Below are 25,109 nucleotides of genomic sequence, written 5' to 3'. Positions count from 1 at the left end.
AACATTACATCTATAATAGAGCTGGCCTGTAACATTACACCTAAAATAGAGCCGGCCTGTAACATTACACCTATAATAGAGCCGGCCTGTAATATTACACCTATAATAGAGCTGGCCTGTAATATTACACCTATAATAGAGCCAGCCTGTAACATTAGACCTATAATAGAGCCGGCCTGTAACACTACATCTATAATAGAGCCGGCCTGTAACATTACACCTAAAATAGAGCCGGCCTGTAATATTAGACCTATAATAGAGCCAGCCTGTAACATTACACCTAAAATAGAGCCGGCCTGTAACATTACACCTATAATAGAGCCGGCCTGTAATATTACACCTATAATAGAGCTGGCCTGTAATATTACACCTATAATAGAGCCAGCCTGTAACATTACACCTATAATAGAGCCGGCCTGTAATATTAGACCTATAATAGAGCCAACCTGTAACATTACACCTATAATAGAGCCGGCCTGTAACATTAGACCTATAATAGAGCCGGCCTGTAACATTACACCTATAATAGAGCCGGCCTGTAACATTAGACCTATAATAGAGCTAGCATGTAACATTTCACCTATAATAGAGCCTGCCTGTAACATTACACCTATAATAGAGCCGGCCTGTAATATTAGACCGATAATAGAGCCGGCCTGTAACATTACACCTACAATAGAGCCGGCCTGTAACATTACACCTATAATAGAGCTGGCCTGTAATATTAGACCGATAATAGAGCCGGCCTGTAACATTACACGTATAATAGAACCGGCCTGTAATATTATACCTATAATAGAGCCGGCCTGTAACATTAGACCTATAATAGAGCCGGCCTGTAATATTACACCTATAATAGAGCTGGCCTGTAATATTACACTTATAATAGAGCCGGCCTGTAACATTACATCTATAATAGAGCCGGCCTGTAACATTACACCTATAATAGAGCTGGCCTGTAATATTACACTTATAATAGAGCCGGCCTGTAATATTACACCTATAATAGAACCGGCCTGTAATATTACACCTATAATAGAGCCGGCCTGTAATATTACACTTATAATAGAGCCGGCCTGTAATATTACACCTATAATAGAACCGGCCTGTAACATTACACCTATAATAGAGCTCGTCTGTAATATTACACCTATAATAGAGCTGGCCTGTAATATTACACCAATAATAGAGCCGGCCTGTAACATTACATCTATAATAGAGCCGGCCTGTAACATTACACCTATAATAGAGCTGGCCTGTAATATTACACTTATAATAGAGCCGGCCTGTAATATTACACCTATAATAGAGCCGACCTGTAACATTACACCTATAATAGAGCCGGCCTGTAACATTAGACCTATAATAGAGCCGGCCTGTAATATTACACCTATAATAGAGCCGGCCTGTAATATTACACCTATAATAGAGCCGGCCTGTAACATTACACCTATAATAGAGCCGGCCTGTAACATTAGACCTATAATAGAGCTGGCCTGTAATATTACACCTATAATTGAGCCGGCCTGTAATATTACACCTATAATAGAGCCATCCTGTAACATTACACCTATAATAGAGCCGGCCTGTAATATTAGACCTATAATAGAGCCAGCCTGTAACATTACACCTAAAATAGAGCCGGCCTGTAACATTACACCTATAATAGAGCCGGCCTGTAATATTACACCTATAATAGAGCTGGCCTGTAATATTACACCTATAATAGAGCCAGCCTGTAACATTACACCTATAATAGAGCCGGCCTGTAATATTAGACCTATAATAGAGCCAGCCTGTAACATTACACCTATAATAGAGCCGGCCTGTAACATTAGACCTATAATAGAGCCGGCCTGTAACATTACACCTATAATAGAGCCGGCCTGTAACATTAGACCTATAATAGAGCTAGCATGTAACATTACACCTATAATAGAGCCTGCCTGTAACATTACACCTATAATAGAGCCGGCCTGTAATATTAGACCGATAATAGAGCCGGCCTGTAACATTACACCTACAATAGAGCCGGCCTGTAACATTACACCTATAATAGAGCTGGCCTGTAATATTAGACCGATAATAGAGCCGGCCTGTAACATTACACGTATAATAGAACCGGCCTGTAATATTATACCTATAATAGAGCCGGCCTGTAACATTAGACCTATAATAGAGCCGGCCTGTAATATTACACATATAATAGAGCTGGCCTGTAATATTACACTTATAATAGAGCCGGCCTGTAACATTACATCTATAATAGAGCCGGCCTGTAACATTACACCTATAATAGAGCTGGCCTGTAATATTACACTTATAATAGAGCCGGCCTGTAATATTACACCTATAATAGAACCGGCCTGTAATATTACACCTATAATAGAGCCGGCCTGTAATATTACACTTATAATAGAGCCGGCCTGTAATATTACACCTATAATAGAACCGGCCTGTAACATTACACCTATAATAGAGCTCGTCTGTAATATTACACCTATAATAGAGCTGGCCTGTAATATTACACCTATAGTAGAGCCGGCCTGTAACATTACATCTATAATAGAGCCGGCCTGTAACATTACACCTATAATAGAGCCGGCCTGTAACATTAGACCTATAATAGAGCCGGCCTGTAATATTACACCTATAATAGAGCCGGCCTGTAATATTACACCTATAATAGAGCCGGCCTGTAACATTACACCTATAATAGAGCCGGCCTGTAACATTAGACCTATAATAGAGCTGGCCTGTAATATTACACCTATAATTGAGCCGGCCTGTAATATTACACCTATAATAGAGCCGTCCTGTAACATTACACCTATAATAGAGCCGGCCTGTAATATTACACCTATAATAGAGCCGTCCTGTAACATTAGACCTATAATAGAGCAGGACTGTAATATTACACTTATAATAGAGCCGGCCTGTAATATTACACCTATAATAGAGCCGACCTGTAACATTAGACCTATAATAGAGCCGGCCTGTAATATCACACCTATAATAGAGCCAGCCTGTAACATTACACCTATAATAGAGCTGGCCTGTAATATTACACCTATAATAGAGCCGGCCTGTAACATTGCACCTATAATAGAACTGGCCTGTAATATTACATCTATAATAGAGCCGGCCTGTAATATTACACCTAAATAGAGCCGGCCTGTAACATTACACCTATAATAGAACCGGCCTGTAACATTACACCTATAATAGAGCCGGCCTGTAATATTACACCTATAATAGAGCTGGCCTGTAATATTACACCTATAATAGAGCCAACCTGTAATATTACACCGATAATAGAGCCGGCCTGTAATATTACACCTATAATAGAGCTGGCCTGTAATATTACACCTATAATAGAGCCGACCTGTAATATTACACCTATAATAGAGCCTGCCTGTAATATTACACCTATAATAGAGCTGGCCTGTAATATTACACCTATAATAGAGCCGACCTGTAACATTACACCTATAATAGAGCCGGCCTGTAATATTACACCTATAATAGAGCTGGCCTGTAATATTACACCTATAATAGAGCCGACCTGTAACATTACACCGATAATAGAGCCGGCCTGTAACATTACACCTATAATGGAGCCCGCAAGTAATATTATACCTATAATAGAGCTGGCCTGTAATATTACACCTAAAATAGAGCCGGCCTGTAACATTACATCTATAATAGAGCCGGCCTGCAATATTCCACCTATAATAGAGTCGGCCTGCAATATTACACCTATAATAGAGCCGGCCTATAATATTAAACCTATAATAGAACCGGCCTGTAATATTACACCTATAATAGAGCCGGCCTGTAACATTACATCTATATTAGAGCTGGCCTGTAACATTACACCTATAATAGAGCCGGCCTGTAATATTACACTTATAATAGAGCCGACCTGTAGTATTACAACTATAATAGAGCCGGCCTGTAATATTACACCTATAATGGAGCCGGCCTGTAATATTACACTTATAATAGAGCCGACCTGTAGTATTACACCTATAATAGAGCCGGCCTGTAACATTACACCTATAATAGAGCCGGCCTGTAACATTACACCTATAATGGAGCCGGCCTGTAATATTACACCTATAATGGAGCCGACCTGTAGTATTACACCTATAATAGAGCCGGCCTGTAACATTACACCTATCATAGAACCGGCCTGTAATATTATACCTATAATAGAGCCAGCCTGTAACAGTACACCTATAATAGAGCTGGACTGTAATATTACACCTATAATAGAGCCAGCCTGCAATATTACACTTATAATAGAGCCGACATGTAGTATTACAACTATAATAGAGCCGGCCTGTAATATTACACCTATAATAGAGCCAACATGTAATACTACACCTATAATAGAGCCGACCTATAACATTACACCTATAATGGAGCCGGCCTGTAATGTTACACCTATAATACAGCCGGCCTGTAATATTACACCTATAATAGAACCGGCCTGTAATATTACACCTATAATAGAGCCGGCCTGTAATATTACACTTATAATAGAGCCGGCCTGTAATATTACACCTATAATAGAACCGGCCTGTAACATTACACCTATAATAGAGCTCGTCTGTAATATTACACCTATAATAGAGCTGGCCTGTAATATTACACCTATAATAGAGCCGGCCTGTAACATTACATCTATAATAGAGCCGGCCTGTAACATTACACCTATAATAGAGCTGGCCTGTAATATTACACTTATAATAGAGCCGGCCTGTAATATTACACCTATAATAGAGCCGACCTGTAACATTACACCTATAATAGAGCCGGCCTGTAACATTAGACCTATAATAGAGCCGGCCTGTAACATTACACCTATAATAGAGCCGGCCTGTAACATTAGACCTATAATAGAGCCGGCCTGTAATATTACACCTATAATAGAGCCAGCCTGTAATATTACACCTATAATAGAGCCGGCCTGTAACATTACACCTATAATAGAGCCGGCCTGTAATATTACACCTATAATAGAGCCGTCCTGTAACATTAGACCTATAATAGAGCAGGACTGTAATATTACACTTATAATAGAGCCGGCCTGTAATATTACACCTATAATAGAGCCGACCTGTAACATTAGACCTATAATAGAGCCGGCCTGTAATATCACACCTATAATAGAGCCAGCCTGTAACATTACACCTATAATAGAGCTGGCCTGTAATATTACACCTATAATAGAGCCGGCCTGTAACATTGCACCTATAATAGAACTGGCCTGTAATATTACATCTATAATAGAGCCGGCCTGTAATATTACACCTAAATAGAGCCGGCCTGTAACATTACACCTATAATAGAACCGGCCTGTAACATTACACCTATAATAGAGCCGGCCTGTAATATTACACCTATAATAGAGCTGGCCTGTAATATTACACCTATAATAGAGCCAACCTGTAACATTACACCGATAATAGAGCCGGCCTGTAATATTACACCTATAATAGAGCTGGCCTGTAATATTACACCTATAATAGAGCTGACCTGTAATATTACACCTATAATAGAGCCGGCCTGTAATATTACACCTATAATAGAGCTGGCCTGTAATATTACACCTATAATAGAGCCGACCTGTAACATTACACCTATAATAGAGCCGGCCTGTAATATTACACCTATAATAGAGCTGGCCTATAATATTACACCTATAATAGAGCCGACCTGTAACATTACACCGATAATAGAGCCGGCCTGTAACATTACACCTATAATGGAGCCCGCAAGTAATATTACACCTATAATAGAGCTGGCCTGTAATATTACACCTAAAATAGAGCCGGCCTGTAACATTACATCTATAATAGAGCCGGCCTGTAATATTCCACCTATAATAGAGTCGGCCTGCAATATTACACCTATAATAGAGCCGGCCTATAATATTAAACCTATAATAGAACCGGCCTGTAATATTACACCTATAATAGAGCCGGCCTGTAACATTACATCTATATTAGAGCTGGCCTGTAACATTACACCTATAATAGAGCCGGCCTGTAATATTACACTTATAATAGAGCCGACCTGTAGTATTACAACTATAATAGAGCCGGCCTGTAATATTACACCTATAATGGAGCCGGCCTGTAATATTACACTTATAATAGAGCCGACCTGTAGTATTACACCTATAATAGAGCCGGCCTGTAACATTACACCTATAATGGAGCCGGCCTATAATATTACACCTATAATAGAGCCGGCCTGTAATATTACACCTATAATGGAGCCGACCTGTAGTATTACACCTATAATAGAGCCGGCCTGTAACATTACACCTATCATAGAACCGGCCTGTAATATTATACCTATAATAGAGCCAGCCTGTAACAGTACACCTATAATAGAGCTGGACTGTAATATTACACCTATAATAGAGCCAGCCTGCAATATTACACTTATAATAGAGCCGACATGTAGTATTACAACTATAATAGAGCCGGCCTGTAATATTACACCTATAATAGAGCCAACATGTAATACTACACCTATAATAGAGCCGACCTATAACATTACACCTATAATGGAGCCGGCCTGTAATGTTACACCTATAATACAGCCGGCCTGTAATATTACACCTATAATAGAGCTGACCTGTAATACTACATCTATAATAGCGCCGGCCTGTAACATTACACCAATAATAGAAGCCGGCATGTAATATTACACCTATAATAGAGCCGGCCTATAATATTACACCTATAATAGAGCCAGTCTGTAACAATACACCTATAATAGAGCCGGCCTGTAATATTACACCTATAATAGAGCCAACATGTAATACTACACCTATAATAGAGCCGGCCTGTAACATTACACCTATAATAGAGCCGGCCTGTAATATTACACCTATAATAGAGCTGGCCTATAATATTACACCTATAATAGAGCCAGTCTGTAACAATACACCTATAATAGAGCCAACATGTAATATTACACCTATAATAGAGCCGGCCTGTAACATTAGACCTATAATAGAGCCAGCCTGTAATATTACACCTACAATAGAGCTGGCATGTAACATTACACCTATAATAGAGCCAGCCTGTAATATTACACCTATAATAGAACCGGCCTGTAACATTACACCTATAATAGAGCCTGCCTGTAATATTATACCCATAATAGAGCCGGCCTGTAACATTACACCTATAATAGAGCCAACATGTAATATTACACCTATAATAGAGCCGGCCTGTAATATTACACCTATAATAGAGCCGACCTGTAGTATTACACCTATAATAGAGCCTGCCTGTAATATTATACCTATAATAGCGCCAGCCTGAAGCATTACACTGATAATAGAGCCGGCCTGTAATATTACACCTATAATAGAGCCGGCCTGTAATATTACACCTATAATAGAGCCAACATGTAATACTACACCTATAATAGAGCCAACCTGTAATATTACACCTATAATAGAGCCGGCCTGTAATATTACAGCTGTAATAGAGCCAACATGTAATACTACACCTATAATAGAGCCGGCCTGTAATATTACACCTATAATAGAGCCAGCATGTAATACTACACCTATAATAGAGCCGGCCTGTAATATTACACCTACAATAGAGACAGCATGTAATACTACACCTATAATAGAGCCGGCCTGTAATATTACGCCTATAATAGAGCCAACATGTAATACTACACCTATAATAGAGCCGGCCTGTAATATTACACCTATAATAGAGCCGGCCTGTAATACTACACCTATAATAGAGCCAGCATGTAATACTACACCTATAATAGAGCCGGCCTGTAATATTACACCTATAATAGAGCCGTCATGTAATATTACACCTATAATAGAGCTGACCTGTAGTATTACACCTATAATAGAGCTTGCCTGTAATATTATACCTATAATAGCGCCGGCCTGTAACATTACACTGATAATAGAGCCGGCCTGCAATATTACACCTATAATAGAGCCAACATGTAATACTACAGCTGTAATAGAGCCGACCTGTAATATTACACCTATAATAGAGCCGGCCTGTAATATTACACCTATAATAGAGCCGGCCTGTAATATTACACCTATAATAGAGCCGGCCTGTAACATTACACCTATAATAGAGCCAGCATGTAATACTACACCTATAATAGAGCTGGACTGTAATATTACACCTATAATAGAGCTAGCATGTAATACTACACCTATAATAGAGCTGACCTGTAATACTACATCTATAATAGAGCCGGCCTGTAATATTACACCTATAATAGAGCCAGCATGTAATACTACACCTATAATAGAGCCGGCCTGTAATATTACACCTATAATAGAGCCGTAATGTAATATTACACCTACACTAGATGCGGCCAGTAATATTACACCTATAATAGAGCTGAAACCTAGTATATAACCAATGAGCAATTACCTTGCAGTAAGTAAATAGTAATAATACATGTAAATAACATACTGTACTAAGTTGACACTATTTTGATCAAAAAAGTGTAAAAGCCATTGTACCGCAACAAGGTGTGCCCAATGAGGATGGTCCTATCTACAGTATTTCACATCTCTTAGTGCCAGCAGATCTCTATAGACGGGGCCACAGTGTGAATGTGCACCTACACATTGCACTTATAAGTGTATCGGCCCATTTCTTCAGTTTTGCTTTAGTTCCTTGCACTCTGTACATACAGGGACGTGGCGCCCCCTTTTTGGGCTGTGCATCTTGTCTATATATTTTTCCATGGGCATGTGCAAAACAGTGAGGTCTGGGTCCTGCTCTGCCCCCACCCATTGACGAGCCCTGATGGACTTGAATATAGTTTACACAGGCCGATGAGCATTGAAGGGAACAGAACGATTGGCAATTCGATGGTTCTGTCCCCATACAGCACCATGTTGTTCTTAGCATATCCCTTTTAACATAGGCGATGTGTGCTGCCGAAATTAAAATGTTTATGCTGGATAAACGATCTGTAGATGAAAGTTTTGTTCGCTTGTCAGGTGATGGCTGGTCAATAATCTGGAATGAATGTTCTTACAAACACTTATTCACCATTTCTCGGCACATCCAAAGGCAGTCTTAAGCCTCCCTACACTTTAGATAGCTGCTGGCTGAACTATTGACAGCTATCGTTCCCGATTCATTGGAAGAGGGAGCGCTCCTGTGTTTTCTATGAGAGAGCCGCTGCCAGACTCCTCTGGCGGCGGCTTTTTTCTTAGAGAACAAAAGGATTGTTAGTCCAAAATCTGATATGCTGGATCCTTATCTCCCCTGACATTATCTATCGTGGGAGTGCATTTACATATCTCCATCAATATCGGCCTACGTTAGTCTAATGTGCATTGGGGGCCATACAACATTGTTTATTATGAATGCCAGGTATAGACTTATGTACACATCTCTAAGGAAGATAGTCATCTTGTAGTTTATCCGGAGAGAGATGTAAAGCTGAGATTACGACACCGAGAACTCGAATTTCCAGTTTATTATAGGAAGATGACAGAGGTGACACCTTTGTGTATTATTATTCTCTCTATTCGTATTCAGATTGCGGTAGAGCGAGCTCAGCGTGTTTTATATATATATATTTTTTATTGTTATTGTTGCCTTTCTACAGTTCAGCGCTCATTCAACACATATCCAATCTATTTAAAGCATATTTACCTACAGATCTGAGATATGGCGCTCTTCAATAACAGATCGTACCCCACAACAACGGCCTAAATGCCTCCATTACCGGCACAGACTGCTCCCCATAAGTAGTGCCTGCTAAGTGCTCCTCTATATACCCAATTCAACAGGGGCGTAAGTACAATAAGTGCAGGGGTTGCAATCGCACCTTGGCTCTGGAGCCTAAGGGACCCAAAAAGTCCCGTTGACCTATATAAAAACACTAATACTATTAAAGACTTGCAATAATAGGGAACGCATTGGAGCTTTTGCATTGAGGCCCATGAGCTTCAAGATACCCCACTGCAACTCAATAAATAGACCAGCGCACCCCAAAAAACAATACTGCTAAACCAGTGTCTCTTCAGACCTCGGAGCTGGGGGAGGAGGACACTGTGCCAGTCAGGTTGGAATTTCCAGATTAGTACTTCCGTCACATTGATATAGGGGTATTCCCAAAATGCACAGCATAGGTAATCAGTGTTTGATTGCTGGGGGTCTGACCGCTGGGACCACTACAAAAAACTAGCACGATTTGGGGACCTTTCTTCTGTCGATTTCAGGCTCGCATTATATTCTTATTACCCAAATTGTTCCCTTTCAGATCAGGCTCGGACTGGCCCAAAGGAGAACTGGTGAATTCTCCAGCGGGCCCCTCTGCAGAATCAATATACTTTATCCACTATGTACAGAAAAAAGGCAGCATCATTCATTTCACAAACCACCAAGTGAATTATATAGAAGCATAGCTAAATTTGTAAATGAGGGTAATGAAATGTGGCAACCTGCTGTGCACAGGTACCACAGAACCCAAAAAGGGGGCATGGACGGACTTCTCCACAAGAGGCCCTCACTACATACAGACACCTCCACCCTTCCACCTCAGACCACCAGAGGGAGCCCTGTTAGGGATATATATACTGGAGGGTGGAGTTAGGTAGTGAGAGTGTGCTGACGCTAGGAGAGCAGTGAAGACGCAGCACGCTGGCTGCTGTGCTTAGGCGAGCCAAGGCCTACAGCACGAGTTGAAGCATGAGGGGCCCCGAGTGTGGCCGGAGGCAAGCAGAGGAGAGAAGTGATAAGGGGGCAGAGGAGCATCATAGGCTCACCCCAGAACGTAAACCGGACACCGGGTCAGCGCCTACAGGGTCCCCAGTAGGGATTACCGGCATACCAGGAGGACTACAAGTCCCTGGTCGACCTGAAGCTAAACCCGTCGACAGGACTAGGAACCACGAAGGCCCCAGTGTCCAGGGAGAGTGGTTACCAGGGAAAAGTCCTACTACCAAGCCGTCAGGTGAGAGAGCAAAACAGCATAGAGGCCAGGTCTAGCTCCAGGCAGGTCAGAAGCTCAGACAGAGGAAGAAACGGATCAGGAGGCCTTATACCCGCTCACTGGGGAGAGTCCGGAAGTGCACCCTTCTTACCCTGGACCGTACCTGTATTCACACCAGTAAAGGTACTGAAGCGAACCCCTGTGTGCGTGTCCGTCATTCCCTCTGATCCGACCTGGCCACCTCTCACCTGCACCCCCATCAACTCCACACTGCCCCGGGGGCCTGCTCCTCCTGTGGGGAGCAGAAACATCCCAGCTGCCATCCCATCACCACCCCGGAGGTCTGCAGCAGCACTGGTACAAATTACCAGAAACCACAGGTGGCGTCACGATCAAACTACAAACTCCATATAAACAATTAACCTCCCATTTTTGTTGACCGCCCTGGGCCACGGACCGGGCCGCCGCCACTGTGACATATATCTCATCCCCCAGTATCTGTAAGGCCCGGCTGCCGAGTACCCCACTGCCCTTGGGGTGCGTCAGAAATATTTGCATATAGCTAAACAGTGAGCTTCTGAAGTCAATGTTATTGGTGGGCCCTTGGCATCTTAGTCTGACACTGTTTGAGATTGATTTGGGACACAGGGCGAGAGCAGCTTCAGGCAAATTCCATGCAGGATCTCTTTAGGCAAGGGGCGGAAATGCTATTCTTGTAGGGGCCCAAGAGGTAAAAGGGGGCCTCTTCCACCTCCAATGCAGCAAACCGCTCCTGTTCTTGCACAGGGGCCTCTTCTGTCTATGTCAGCCCTTATCTCTAGGTGTTAGTGGACAGACTACAAGCACCATGTCTGACACTTGAATTTAATCTGACTGATCTAAACTGATAGAAAAAATCAGTTTGCATCATTTTTTTACATGAGATTATATGCCACATAAATGTCCATTCTCAGAAGCCGAGTGCACGTGCGTTTCAGATTTGAGTGCTAGCTCCGGTTCCCCAGGCTGGGGTGTCTTTTCCTCGAAGATTATCCAGTTCAATAAGAATTATAGATATTGGCAGCAGCCACAAAGAGGTGTTGACAATGTATTGTTCACATGAATAATGCTCTGCCCTCACATACTAGTTCTTTGCGGTTGGCTGAGATTAGAAGCATTTCCGATGCCAGCCTCCCAGCGGGCAAAATCCTTCTGCTTAGGAAGAGAGCTGTTTGCTAGTCTATCGGAAGATCTCACAAAAGGTTCTCCCAGAGCAAAGAGCGCCAACCCCCATTTTATTACAGTTCCGTGTGTACTTAAAATGCCAGGCACTACCTGAGCTGTGTGCATCTAATAAAAATAAAACATACCGGCTTATGAAAAAAAAAAGAAGAAAATATTTTTTAAAGTTTGTCCAGCAAGGAAAGTTCTGAAAGTTTTCAAATCACTTTACTAGGGAAATTGCCTTCATTCCTTTAAAAAAAATTGGCTTTCAACCCCCGGATTTTCCCGTGTCTATTTGCTTACAACTGTATTGATATCAGAACATTCACATTTGGAGTACAGATGATGTCAGTGATGGGTCAGCACCTGGATCTCACTAACTCTGGGGATAAGCTGCTGCAGGAGATTGTTCTGGCACAACACTCAGAGGAGGAGACGAGCTGACCCATCACTGCCATCATCTGTACTCTAAATGAATATGTACTGACATCAGTGCTGCTGAAAGCAGGCAAATAAACTGGGGAAAAGCTGAGTGTTACACGCACACTAGGTTCAGATGGAGGCGAGAGAGGTTACATGAATTCTTTGGAATCCTAGGGGAACCGTTACTCAGGGCGACCATAAACCATGTGCTGCAGCTTCTCTCAGGCACACAGGGGTATTGACCCTCAGGCACAGACACGTAGGTTGTTTCACTTGCTGACCAGCCACACTTAACAAGAGTCCTCATAAACGGTAGAACAGTAGCATTTAATAAGAAGACGCACAGCCAGTGCAAGTTAAGTCTTATGAGCAACAGGCTCCAGTGACAAACAGGACAGTTTCCTTAGCAGCACAGCAGTTCACAGTCTTCCCAGTAGTACAGGACAGCACAGTTCTAATGCAAAGGCACATCAATGAATGCAGCATTCTTTACAGCACAGTAAGATGGAGGAGGGGGGAGGGTTTACTGAGGGAGATGATCCCTGTGACATCATTTCATCCAGTCCTTATCTTTCTGCCTGACAATACTCTGCACTGCTAGTTCGGGAACTTACCTGACCTGGGCTTAGCTTCACTCCTGACTTGAATCCTTTTCACTTGCAGGGGCGCTTTTGTGAGATACAGAACAGTTGCTGGATGCTTTTAAAGCAACAGCACTACTTCTGCATGTCACATGAGGTTTGGAAGCCACGTAAATGCAATTTCATTTACAGTAATGAAGACAAATCTCCTAATAATGTGATTTGCAAAGTTTCAGAACTTTCTATTCTAGACAAAACAATAAGTTTAGATTCTATCCATCAATTACTGATTGACCTGCAACTGGTTACTATCCTTACAAGAAACTTTGTATAGCAATAGTACAAGAAACTTTGCATAAATCAATAGTACAATCGAATATAAGAAACTTTGCAATATGGCATATAAGAAATTATGGTTCTTTCTTCACTCACTTATGAGCCACTGTTCCCCTGAATTCATTCTGAAACACTGCCAAAATCTATCCTGTTCAAGACTAGGAATACCTCCTTAGTGATGGATCAGATTACAGCTGCCAATTGAAGTCTGTAAAGAAGGGAGGAGAAGACTGAAAAGCAGAGAGAGACAGATTACTAAAAAGCTTCAGCACCTCTGTGAGTTTTATCTCACCTAGAGCTGGATTCACAGCTGCACTGCTTTGTGCTGTTGAATAATATCCTTCATGCTACTGCTGCTTCTGAACAAGTATTACATAGAGACAGGAGAGCAGTAGAGAAGAGCAAACCCAAACTGTAAAGTTCGGTGTTCGTACTGGACTCCTAGTGTCTGGTGCTGTACTCCAAACATGGACTGTCCATTTTACAGAGAAGAGAGAGAGAAGAGAGAGTGTTTCCAGTTCGAAAGTTCGGGTCCCCATTGATTTCTATGGGGTTCAGGTTCAGGTTCAAGTTTGGGTACAGTTCTGGCACCCAAACCGAAGTTTGGACTAAAGTTCAGTTGAACTTGATGAACCTCGAACTTCCACGGGTCCGCTTATCCATTGTCAAGAATAATTTGGAGATTTGTGGCAGCTCTGGTTATGCTGTAATTTAAATGTATTTTTTTCCTTTTGGTCTAGCAAGGGTTAATCTTAGTCTCTTGCTGGCAGCCTTTTGAGGACAGTCAGCTGATGTTGGTTGGTGCCACTCCCACCTCCCTTTAAATAGCCACATGATCCATCAGCTGACCGCCGGTTATAGTTCATTCTATGCTGACCTCTTTGAAGGAGTGGCATTCATTGCTATTGCAAAGCTAAGTGTATTTTATGTTGTTATCTTTCCATTGTTTGTCTTCCCTTCCTTGTGTTGTCCTATTGTAGTGGTGAGACTAGTGTCTCGCTGGCCTGTGCACTAGCCAGGTTAAGTCCAGGGCCAGCGAGGGCTTAGGCACATGATCGCGCATGGGGGGGGGGGCCCGTCCAGAGATGATAGGGGAGCTTAGAGACAGACACAGGTTGGTGTCAGGAGGTGTCCCTTCCCTCGTTCCCTACCGCTGGGGCCCTCCTTCCCTCTATATCATCCTGTTGCATCTGTGGTTTGTGCCGTCCACAGGACATCTCCTTGTCATTCAGTGACATCCAAAGAGAGCAGGAATCCATATCTGTGTGTACTGTTTACAGTAGCTAATCTATACCCACTAGCTCAGAGACAAGTGAAAATTAGAAATACAGCCAGTAGAGGTGAAACTTGGTGAAAATTCAAGATTCAAGTCCAGAAATAATGACGTAGGGCTAGAAATACCAACTTATGTGGCCAAAAGGCACCAGGAATAAGTTGTGGCCCCACCACTGAACCCCTAAACTTTTACTATTATTACAAATGAAGGAAGATAAATGAACCATCATTTCTAATGGAACCTCCATGTCAAGAATATCCGATCCTATAGGAGAACCTTTTGTTTAATGGTAACCTGTCACATGCATAATGACATGGTGAGGTCAGAGAGGGTTGAGGGCACTGAAGCGCGCTTGCGCTGAGGTCAGCAATCAATGTGCAGGAGCATTGGGGGTCTGTCATCCTGTTAATCAGGAGGAGGGTGTAGGAATGTAACTAGGAAAAACATTAGGTTCATCTCTTCAGCGGACTCAACTTACATCACTAGTATACCCGACGGAAAATGTTTAGGAGGAATATTGTCTCCAATAACAAGTTATTAACAGATTTTCGGGAAGTTTTATAGGCTTGTTTCATAATATATAGTTAACTATTAAGGCTAAATAAGGGTGACAATTTTTAACCACTTCGCACCAGAGCCTGTTTTTGCCTTCGTGACCGGGCCAATTTTTTCAATTCTGACCACTGTCACTTTATGAAGCAATTACTCTGGAACGCTTCAACGGATCCCCCTGATTCTGAGATTGTTTTTTCGTGACATATTGTACTTCATGATAGTGGTAAAATTTCTTTGATATCACATGCGTTTATTTGTGAAAAAATCGGAAATTTGGTGAAAATTTTGAAAATTTTGCAATTTTCAAACTTTGAATTTTCATGCCCTTAAATCAGAGAGATATGTCACACAAAATACTTAATAAATAACATTTCCCACATGTCTACTTTACATCAGCACAATTTTGGAACCCAAATTTTTTGTTTGTTAGGGAGCTATAAGGGTTAAAAGTTGACCAGCGATTTCTCATTTTTCCAACAAAATTTACAAAAACATTTTTTTAGGGACCACATCATATTTGAAGTCACTTTGAGGGGTCTTTATGACAGAAAATACCCAAAAGTGACACCGTTCTTAAAACTGCACCCCTCAAGGTGCTCAAAACCACATTGAAGAACTTTATTAACCCTTCAGGTGCTTCACAGGAATTTTTGGAATGTGGAAGAAAAAAATTAACATTTAACTTTTTTCACAAAAATGTTACTTTAGACCCAATTTTTTTTTATTTTCACAGGGGTAACAGGAAAAAATGGACCCCAAAATTTGTTGTGCAATTTCTCTTGAGCGTGCTGATACCCCATATGTGAGGGAAAACCACTGTTTGGGCGCACGGCAGGGCTCGAAAAGGAAGGAGCGTTTTTGAATGTAAAATTTGTCTGAATAATTAGCAGACACCATGTTGCGTTTGGAGAGCTCCTGATGTGACTAAACAGTGGAAACCCCCCACAAGTGACACCATTTTGGAAACTAGACCCCTTAGGGAACTTATCTAGATGTGTGGTGAGCACCTTGAACCCCAACGTGCTTCACAGAAGTTTATAATATTGAGCTGTAAAAATAAAATTTTCACATTTTTCCCGCAAAAACGTTTTTCATCCCTTAATTTTGCATTATCATAAGGGTAATAGGATAAATTGCACCATGAAATTTGTTGTGCAATTTCTCCCGAACACGCAGATACCCCATATGTGGAGGCAAACCACTGTTTGGGCGCACGGCAGGGCTCGGAAGGGAAGGAGCGCCATTTGACTTTTTGAATGTAAAATTTGTTTGAATAATTAGCGGACGCCATGTTGCATTTGGGGAGCCCCTGATGTGCCTAAACAGTGGAAACCCCCCACAAGAGACACCATTTTGGAAACTAGACCCCTTAGGGAACTTATCTAGATATGTGGTGAGCACCTTGCACCCCCAGCTGCTTCACAGAAGTTTATAATATTGAGCCATAAAAATAAAATTTTCACATTTTTCCCACAAAAAATGTTTTCCTTTCCCTAATTTTGTACTATCATAAGGGTAACAGGATAAATTGTACCATGAAATTTGTTGTTCAATTTTTCCTGAACACGTCGATACCCCATATGTGGGGGAAAACCACTGCTTTGGTGTACGGCAGGGTTCGGAAGAGAAAGGAGCGCTATGTTGGCTGGGATAGGCAGCAGACACCACGTCACATTTGAAGAGTCGCTGACATGCCGAAACAGCAGAAACCCCCACAAGTGACCCCATTTTGTAAACTACACCTCTCAAGGAATTCATCTAGGGAAGTAGTGAGTATTTTTTAATTTTTAAATTTATACCATTGGGCAGTGAAAAAAGCATAATTATATTTTTACCACAAAAAAATGTTTTACCCTCAGATTTTACATTTTCACACAGGGCAATGGGTAAAAATGGTGCCGAAATGTGTCACACAATTTCTTCTAAAAGTGGCAATACCCCATATGTGGCTGTATCGTACCGCTCAGCCATATGGCGAGATCTGGGAGGGACGGAGTGCTATTTGACAATTGGAGAACAAATTATTGTAGAATAGGCATTTGGATTTGGGAGCACAAAATTTTTTGAATTTCTTTTGGGGGGCAAGGGCCATTTCGCTTTTCCAGAGCCTTTCTGCTACCAGTAACTTGGAAGTCCCTTATATTTTTAACAGATGACGGACCTGAGTGGGGACTAGCTTTTTTTGAGGACTGAGTTGAAGCTTTTATTGGGAACATTTTACGTAACATTTATCCGGCGCTCTAGGCTGAGCACTTACATCGGGGTTTCCATCTAAATTTCCAAGTGATGTAATTCAGATGAAACCCCTGCGGGATCCATTCACTGTAATGAGGCAGCAGAGTTACTCTGGACTCCGTCTGGCCTCTGTTTAGCGGTGTCCTTTTTTTCAGAAGTGCACAAAACTGTGGCCAACCGCACTTTTATGCACGCCTAAAACAAATGACACCGTGGGATCACAGGCCAGACGGCATCCACAGTGGCCTATATCTGCCTCATTACAGGGAATCTTCCGTCATGGGTTCCGGCTGAATCACATATTTCAGAGATTTACATGGAAACTCTGGCGTAAGTGCTCAGCGCAGAGTGCAGGATAAATGTGTGCCGAGCCATACTGCGATTTTTGGGAGACATAATAAACAAATCAGTAGCAGGTGAAGAATTGGTTTTATTTATTTTTTACGCCGTTCCTAGTGTGATATAACTGATTAGATTACTTCATTCTTCGGGTCGGTGCGATTACAGAGATACCAGATTTATATCGGGTTTTTATGACTGACAGCTGTCACACACTAAGAGACCCTTTTTTTTTGCAAAATCTAGTTTTTGCATCGCCATATTTTGAGAGCTATAATTTTTCCATATTTCGGCCGACAGAGTCATGTGATGGCTTGTTTTTTGCGGGACGAGTTGACATTTTTATTGGTACCATTTGTGGGTACATGACATTTTTTGATCGCTTTCTATTCCGTTTTTTGGGAGGTAAAATTAACAAAAACCAACAATTCAGGAATTGTTTTTTGAGGTTTTTTTTTATGCCGTTCTGCGTGTGGTAAAAGTGATCAGGCAGCGTTATTCTTCGGGTCAGTACGTTTACAGCGATACTACACTTACTGTATATTTTTTTATGTTTTGGCGCTTTTACACAATAAAACAATTTTATAGAAAAAATTTTTTTTTTGCATTGCTTTATTCTGAGAGGTATAACTTTTTTATTTTTTGGCTGATGGAGCTGTATAGCGGCTTGATTTTTTGCGGAACAAGATGACGTTTTCAGCGGTACCATTTCTATTTCCATTTTGCTTTTTGATTGCATTTTTTTCCACTTTTTGTTTGGCGATATGAGGAAAAAGCATAGTTTTTTGCTCCGTTTTTTATTTATTTTTATTACGATGTACACATAAGGAGTTAATTAGTGTGACAGTTTTATAGCTCGGGTTGTTTCGGACGCGGCAATACCAAATATGTGTACTTTTTTTACTTTTGCATAAATATATGGATTTATCGGTTTAATATTTTATTTATTTATTTTTATTTATTTTGTATTTTTTTTTTAACAGTTTCAAAACATTTTTTTTTACTTTTTTTTACATTTTTACTTAGTCCCTGTATGGGACATTAATTTTTATTTTTCTGATCCCTGATCTCATGTAATGTAATAGACATGTATTACATTATATGAGATCTTCACTGACTGTTTCACAGTCTCCTGTTTGGCATCAGCTACAGGCTGAAGCCAGACAGGAAGGACACCATATATGGCAGAGCTGGAGGCGGTCATGTGACCTCCAGCTGACATAGCAACGCCAGGTCCTGAAAGCAATCAAGGGGTCGTCGGAGAGGTAAGTGGACGACCCCCTCTCCTCCTGCTGTCTTCTATATGCCGCGATCACTATAGATCGCGGCATATAGAAGACAGCAAAGGGTTAACATCACTGGGACCTGATCTAATCAGGTCCTGATGATGTTCCCTGTCAGAGCTAACGCTCTGCACCGCTCTCACAGCGCTTGCAGGACCCTGGGGGTCCTGAGCACTGCGAGACCACCCAACATTTTTAAACGTCCGTGCTGCACAGAGCCCAGGCAGCGCGGACGTTTATCTACAGTGGGCGGTCGGGAAGCGGTTAAATAAAAAATAAGAAAAGCTATTTAAGTACATAGTATGTTCAGCATGCATAAATAAATCTGTTATTGGGATGCTCTAAAAGTGCCACTTACAGCGGCATGTAAAAGTTTGGGCACCCCTGGTCAAACTTACTGTTTTTGTGAACAATTAAGCAAGTTGATGATGAAATATTAATCTAAAAGGGCTAAAGGTAAAGATGACACATTTTCTTTGTATTTTAAGAAAAAAAATGTATTGTCATCTTTTACATTTTAAAAATGACAAAAAGGAAAATAGACCTATGCAAAAGTTTGGGCACCCTGCATGCTTAGTACTTAGTAGGGCCCCCTTTTGCAAGTATCACAGCTTGTAAACGATTTTTGTAGCCAGACAAGAGTCTTTCAATTCTTATTTGAGGGATTTTCATCCATTCTTCCTTGGAAAATTCTTCCAGTTCTGTGAGGTTCCTGAATCGTCTTGCATGCACTGATATTTTGAGGTCTAGCCACAGATTTTCAATGATGTTCAGATCAGAGAACCGTGAAGGCCATTGTAAAACCTTCAGTTTATGCCTTTTTAGGTACTCTATTGTGGATTTTGACGTGTGTTTAGGATCCTTATCCATTTGTAGAAGCCATCCTCTTTTCAACTTCAGCTTTTTTACAGATGGTGTTATGTTTGCATCAAGAATTTGTTGAAATTTCATTGAATCCATTCTTCCCTCTATCCGTGAAATGTTCCCAGTGCCACTGGCTGCAATACAACCCCAAAGCATTATTGATTCACCCCAATGCTTAATGGTTGGCGAGATGTTCTTTTCCTGATATTCTGTGCCCTTTTTTCTCCACCCATACCTTTGATCATTGTGGCCAAAGAATTATATTTTAACCTGATCGGTCCACAGGACCGAAAATGCATTCCAAAATGCATCAGGCTTGTTTAGATGTTCTTTTGCATACTTCTTCCATGAGGCCATATTTGTGCAGGTATCTCTGAACAGTAGAACAATGTTCCACAACTCCAGAGTCTGCTAAATCTTTCTGAAGGTCTTTTGCAGTCAAGCGGGGGTTCTGATTTGCCTCTCTAGCAATCCTACTAGTAGCTCTCACTGAAATTTTTCTTGGTCTGCCTGATCTTATCTTGACCTCCACTGTTCCTGGTAACTGCCATTTCTTAATTACATTTTGAAATGAGAAAAGGGCAACTAATAGCCTTCTCCTGCTTTGTGGGCCTCCACCATTTTCAGAGTGCTAAGCCGCTGCTTAGAAGAACCCATGGCTGCTGTTTTTGACACAAGGTTAGAGGAAGCTGGGTTTTTATAAGGCTGGGAAATTTGCATCACCTGACCTTTCCTAACGATAATAGTGAACAAGCCATGACCTTAACAGGCTAATTAAGGTCTGAAATCTTGGTCAAAGCTATCTGAGCACACAAATCTCTAAGGGTGCCCAAACTTTTGCATCGGCCCATTTTCCTTTTTGTATTTTTTAAAATGTAAAAAATGAAAATACATACACATATATATTTTTGCCTAAAATACAAAGGAAATGTGTTATCTTTACCTTTAGTCCTTTTAGAGATCATTTCATCTTCAACTTGCTTAACTATTCACAATAACAGTAATTTTGACCAGGGGTGCCCAAAGTTTTACATGCCACTGTAAATGTTATTTTTGATGCAGAAAAATGAATGACATTTGAGTAAGGTACCATACTGATTAGGTAAATCAGATAAAAGTAAATAATTAAAATGGGATAATCCTGCGTGCAATTTCCTAGCACATTTTTACTTTGACAATCAAAATTCAGGGTGACACTCCTTTTATGTCTGCACCGTCGTTCAATATTACTTATGAATCATATAATCAGCAAATTATCCTAAATGTAACATTATTACCAGAATTGCTCTCAATATAAGCAGAAGCAATTATAACAGTAAGCTTACATGGCACTCACCTGCCATTGTCAGCAGGTGTTTATATGTGCAGGATGAATAGTCACATGTTATTTAATGGGCAAAATAGCAAGTGCTTATAAAAACAACTTTACAGTTGAAGGGGTTACAATGGAGGATTACATCCTGTTGCTGGCCAGTGCACCAGCCCCACTGTCTCCTATGTAATGTATGCACCAGCCCCACTGTCTCCTATGTAATGTATATGTGTGGCGCCCCTGAGGGTTCGGTCGCCACAGAGGTACTGCATCTCACCCAGAGGTGTGGTATCTCACTCTCAGGTAAGGAAGGAGTACAGCTCAGGACCCTAACACCTGCATTCACTACACCACATTTCCGAGGGCAGGGCGAGATTGCTCCTACGGGAGAGCACAGTCCCTGGTCCCTGGCTGGAGTGGGGAGGAACCACAAGTGAGGGGGAACCATGTGGTGGATGGGGTGGAGGAAGTAGAAAAGGGGAGCACTTGCCAGGAGCAGCATAAAAGGGGATGGAACCATCTAGAAGCAGACAGTCAGAGGAGGAGAAGTGACAGAGCAGGGGCTCTGCAGGAGCTCTGCTCCAGAGGCGGGCCTAGCCTGTGAGGCCAGGACTGAAGGAGAAGGAGAGAGGAGCAAGGAAGGCTCCAGAAGGAGAGAAGGGATCCTAGGGGTACGGGCAGTGCTGGAGGCCACTCATACGCCCGAATCTACAAGACAGTGGAAGGATCAAGCCGCAGAGGGGACTGGCCCCTTAACTAGCACGGATACTTCAAGTCCATCTAGCAACCGGAGGTGGCTGTACTTTCAGGGTGCAGACACCCATTACCACAGTTAATACTCGCCAAAAAGGTGGCCACAGAGGGCCCAGGAGACTGCAGGTCACCCGCCAAGACCCGAGACCACCGGATTGGGACACTGACTGTGAGGCGCAGGGCAGGAGGGAGAGAGCCAGCGCAGGAAGACGACTGAGGAAGACACATAGAAAGGGGTCCTGTTAAGTGCTCTGGAAATACCTGAGGGTGGACTGAGCCCCTCACTGAGTAAGCGCAGCACGCAGAGGGAAGTTACACTGGTACCTGTAACTTGGACTGCAATAACCGTGAGTAAAGACCCTGGGACGGCACCATCTTGTCTCTGTGTTTCTTGCTGCACCAATGTTCCCTGCACTACAACGCCCAGCACAACCACCAACATCCACACACTGCCCTGAAGTTAACTCTTCCTGTGGGGAGTAATAATACCCTTGCTACAATACCACAAGCTTCAGAGGACTGTTCCGCAGCGGCAGCCCCTTTAGCCGCATTCCACAGGTGGCGTAGTCGGACATCATAAACTCTATATACAATTTCTCCTTGGATTGACCGCCCTGGGTCATGGGCAGGGTCACCGCCACTGTGACTACAACCCCCAGCATCTACCGGCCCGGCATCGGGTACTCCACGGCCCAGGGGGCGTGTCATATGCACCAGTGCCACTGTCTCCTCTGTAATGTATATGCTCCAGCCCCACTGTCTCCTATATAATGTATGCACCAGCTCCACTGTTTCCTATGTAATGTATGTACCAGCTCCACTGTCTCTTATATAATGTATACACCAGCTCCACTGTCTCCTATGTAATGTATGCACCAGTCCCACTGTCTCTTCTGTAATGTATATAAACCAGCTCCACTGTCTCCTATGTAATGTATACACCAGTCCCACTGTTTCCTATGTAATGTAAGTGTAGCGCCCCGAGGGTTCGGTCGCTACAGAGGTATTGCATCTCACCCAGAGGTGTGATATCTCACTTCCAGGTAAGGATGGAGTGTGGCTCAGGACCCTAACACCCACATGCACTACACCACATTTCCGGGGGACAGGGCGACAATGCTCCCAAGAGTGAGCACAACTGCCCCTGTCCCTGGCTGGAGTGGGGGGAGGGAACACCTAGAAAGGGGGAACCCGGTAGTGTGTGGGTGGGGAGAGTAGATTCAGGGTGCACTGGAAAGAGGAGTATATAAGGTGGGCACCATCTTGGAGTCAGAGAGAAGAGTTGCTGAGTTCAGTCAGAGAGGAGAAGACAGGGAGCAGGGGCTCTGTACGAGCTCAGCTCCGCAGGGAGGCCAAGTCTCAAGGCCTGAGCCCGGAGGAGGCTCCAGGAGAGGGGCGGAGGAGGCTCCAGGAGAGGAGTAAAGGGACCCCAGGGGTCGCCACCGTACGCCCGCCGCTACCAGAGTAGGGGGGTCAGGCCAAGAAAGGGAACCGGATCCCTCAGCTAGTGGAGGAGAGCAACTGCCCTCAGCTAGTAACCGGAGACCGTGGCATTGTACGTGTCACGGCCCCTCACTACACCCGTTAGGAAGGCACCATATAGGGCCCAGGGAAATGGAACATACGTTTGCCCGCCAAGGCCCGAGGCAGCTGGACAGAAACGTGGTCAATTGTGGGGTACAACGGGCCAGAGAAAGGACACAAGAAGGGGGTCCTGAAAAGCATTCCAAAGGTACCTGGGAGTTGGCCAAAGCCCCTCACCTGGTGAGCACAGTACGACGTGGGCAGCCATTACCTGCAGAAGTGGCTTGGAGTGTAAAACTGTGAGTAAAGACCCTGGACTGCATCACTGGACTCTGAGTCATTACTGTTGCTCCCGCGCACCATCACCCCCATCATCTGCACTTACTGCCCTGAGCCTATACTCCTCCCGTGGGGAGTTATACTACCCTCTGCTGCGCACACAACATCAGCCTCAGCGGTCTGACCCGCAGCGGCGGTTCTCAGTGACCGCAATCCACGGGTGGCTTGGTCAGACATTTAAACATTAAAAACCAAATAAACAGATCTGCCACTGGTTTGACCACCCTGAGCCACGGGACCGGGTCGCCGCCATGGAGACTACAACCCCTAGCATTACACAGAGACCCGGCTCCGGGTATTCCCCCACACACGGCCCAGGGGGAGCGTCATAAGCACCAGCCCGACTGTCTCCTATGTAATGTATGCACCTGCCCCACTGTCTCCTATGTAATGTATGCTCCAGCCCCACTGTCTCCTATGTAATGTATACATTAGTCCCACTGTCTCCTATGTAATGTATACACCAGCCCCACTGTCTCCTATGTAATGTATATGTGGCACCCCAGGGGTCTGGTTTCCACAGTAATAGCAATATTACGTCTGAGAGCAGGTGGGAGGTCTCCTGGTCAGGAATCCTATGCATGCCACACCTCCTGCCCAGTCCTGGGAGGGGAAGAACTTCCCCTATATAAAACTAGGGCTGAGGCAGGGTTAGGGAGAAGAAGAGGAGTCCCAGACAGAGACACAGTCTGGTCTGGAGAGGAGCAGCTATAGGAAAGAAAGATCAGGAGCTCAGTGGGAGCAGTGCTAAAAGGAGTCAGGGGCTGGAAGCTGTAGAGCTCGCCCTGATTGAAGAGTTCTCACCGGACCCGGAGTCCGAGGCTGTGGGGACTAATCCTTACCCAGCAGCAGAAACCGACCGGCAGGGGATTTCAGGTCCTCTGGCCCAGAAACCCGAAGGCACGGTCACACGCAAGGGACCAGCACCGCCGTCGTGGAGCGGAAGCTACCAGAAGGCCCCGAGTCACCGGCCATACGGGTGAGCACCACACGGTACACTCAGGGACGTGGGCTACTTTTACCCGCCTCTAGCAAGGTAGCCAGAAGAGTCCAATTAGTTGGGGAGGCCTACAACTCCGCCTGGCCAGGGGAGATCCTATCTGCTCACA

Source organism: Phyllobates terribilis, unplaced genomic scaffold, assembly GCF_046119375.1.
Source record: "Phyllobates terribilis strain yellow unplaced genomic scaffold, ASM4611937v1 Scaffold_5__5_contigs__length_657084704, whole genome shotgun sequence".
In the NCBI taxonomy this organism is placed as follows: domain Eukaryota; kingdom Metazoa; phylum Chordata; class Amphibia; order Anura; family Dendrobatidae; genus Phyllobates; species Phyllobates terribilis.
Note: the sequence above shows the minus strand (reverse complement) of the source record.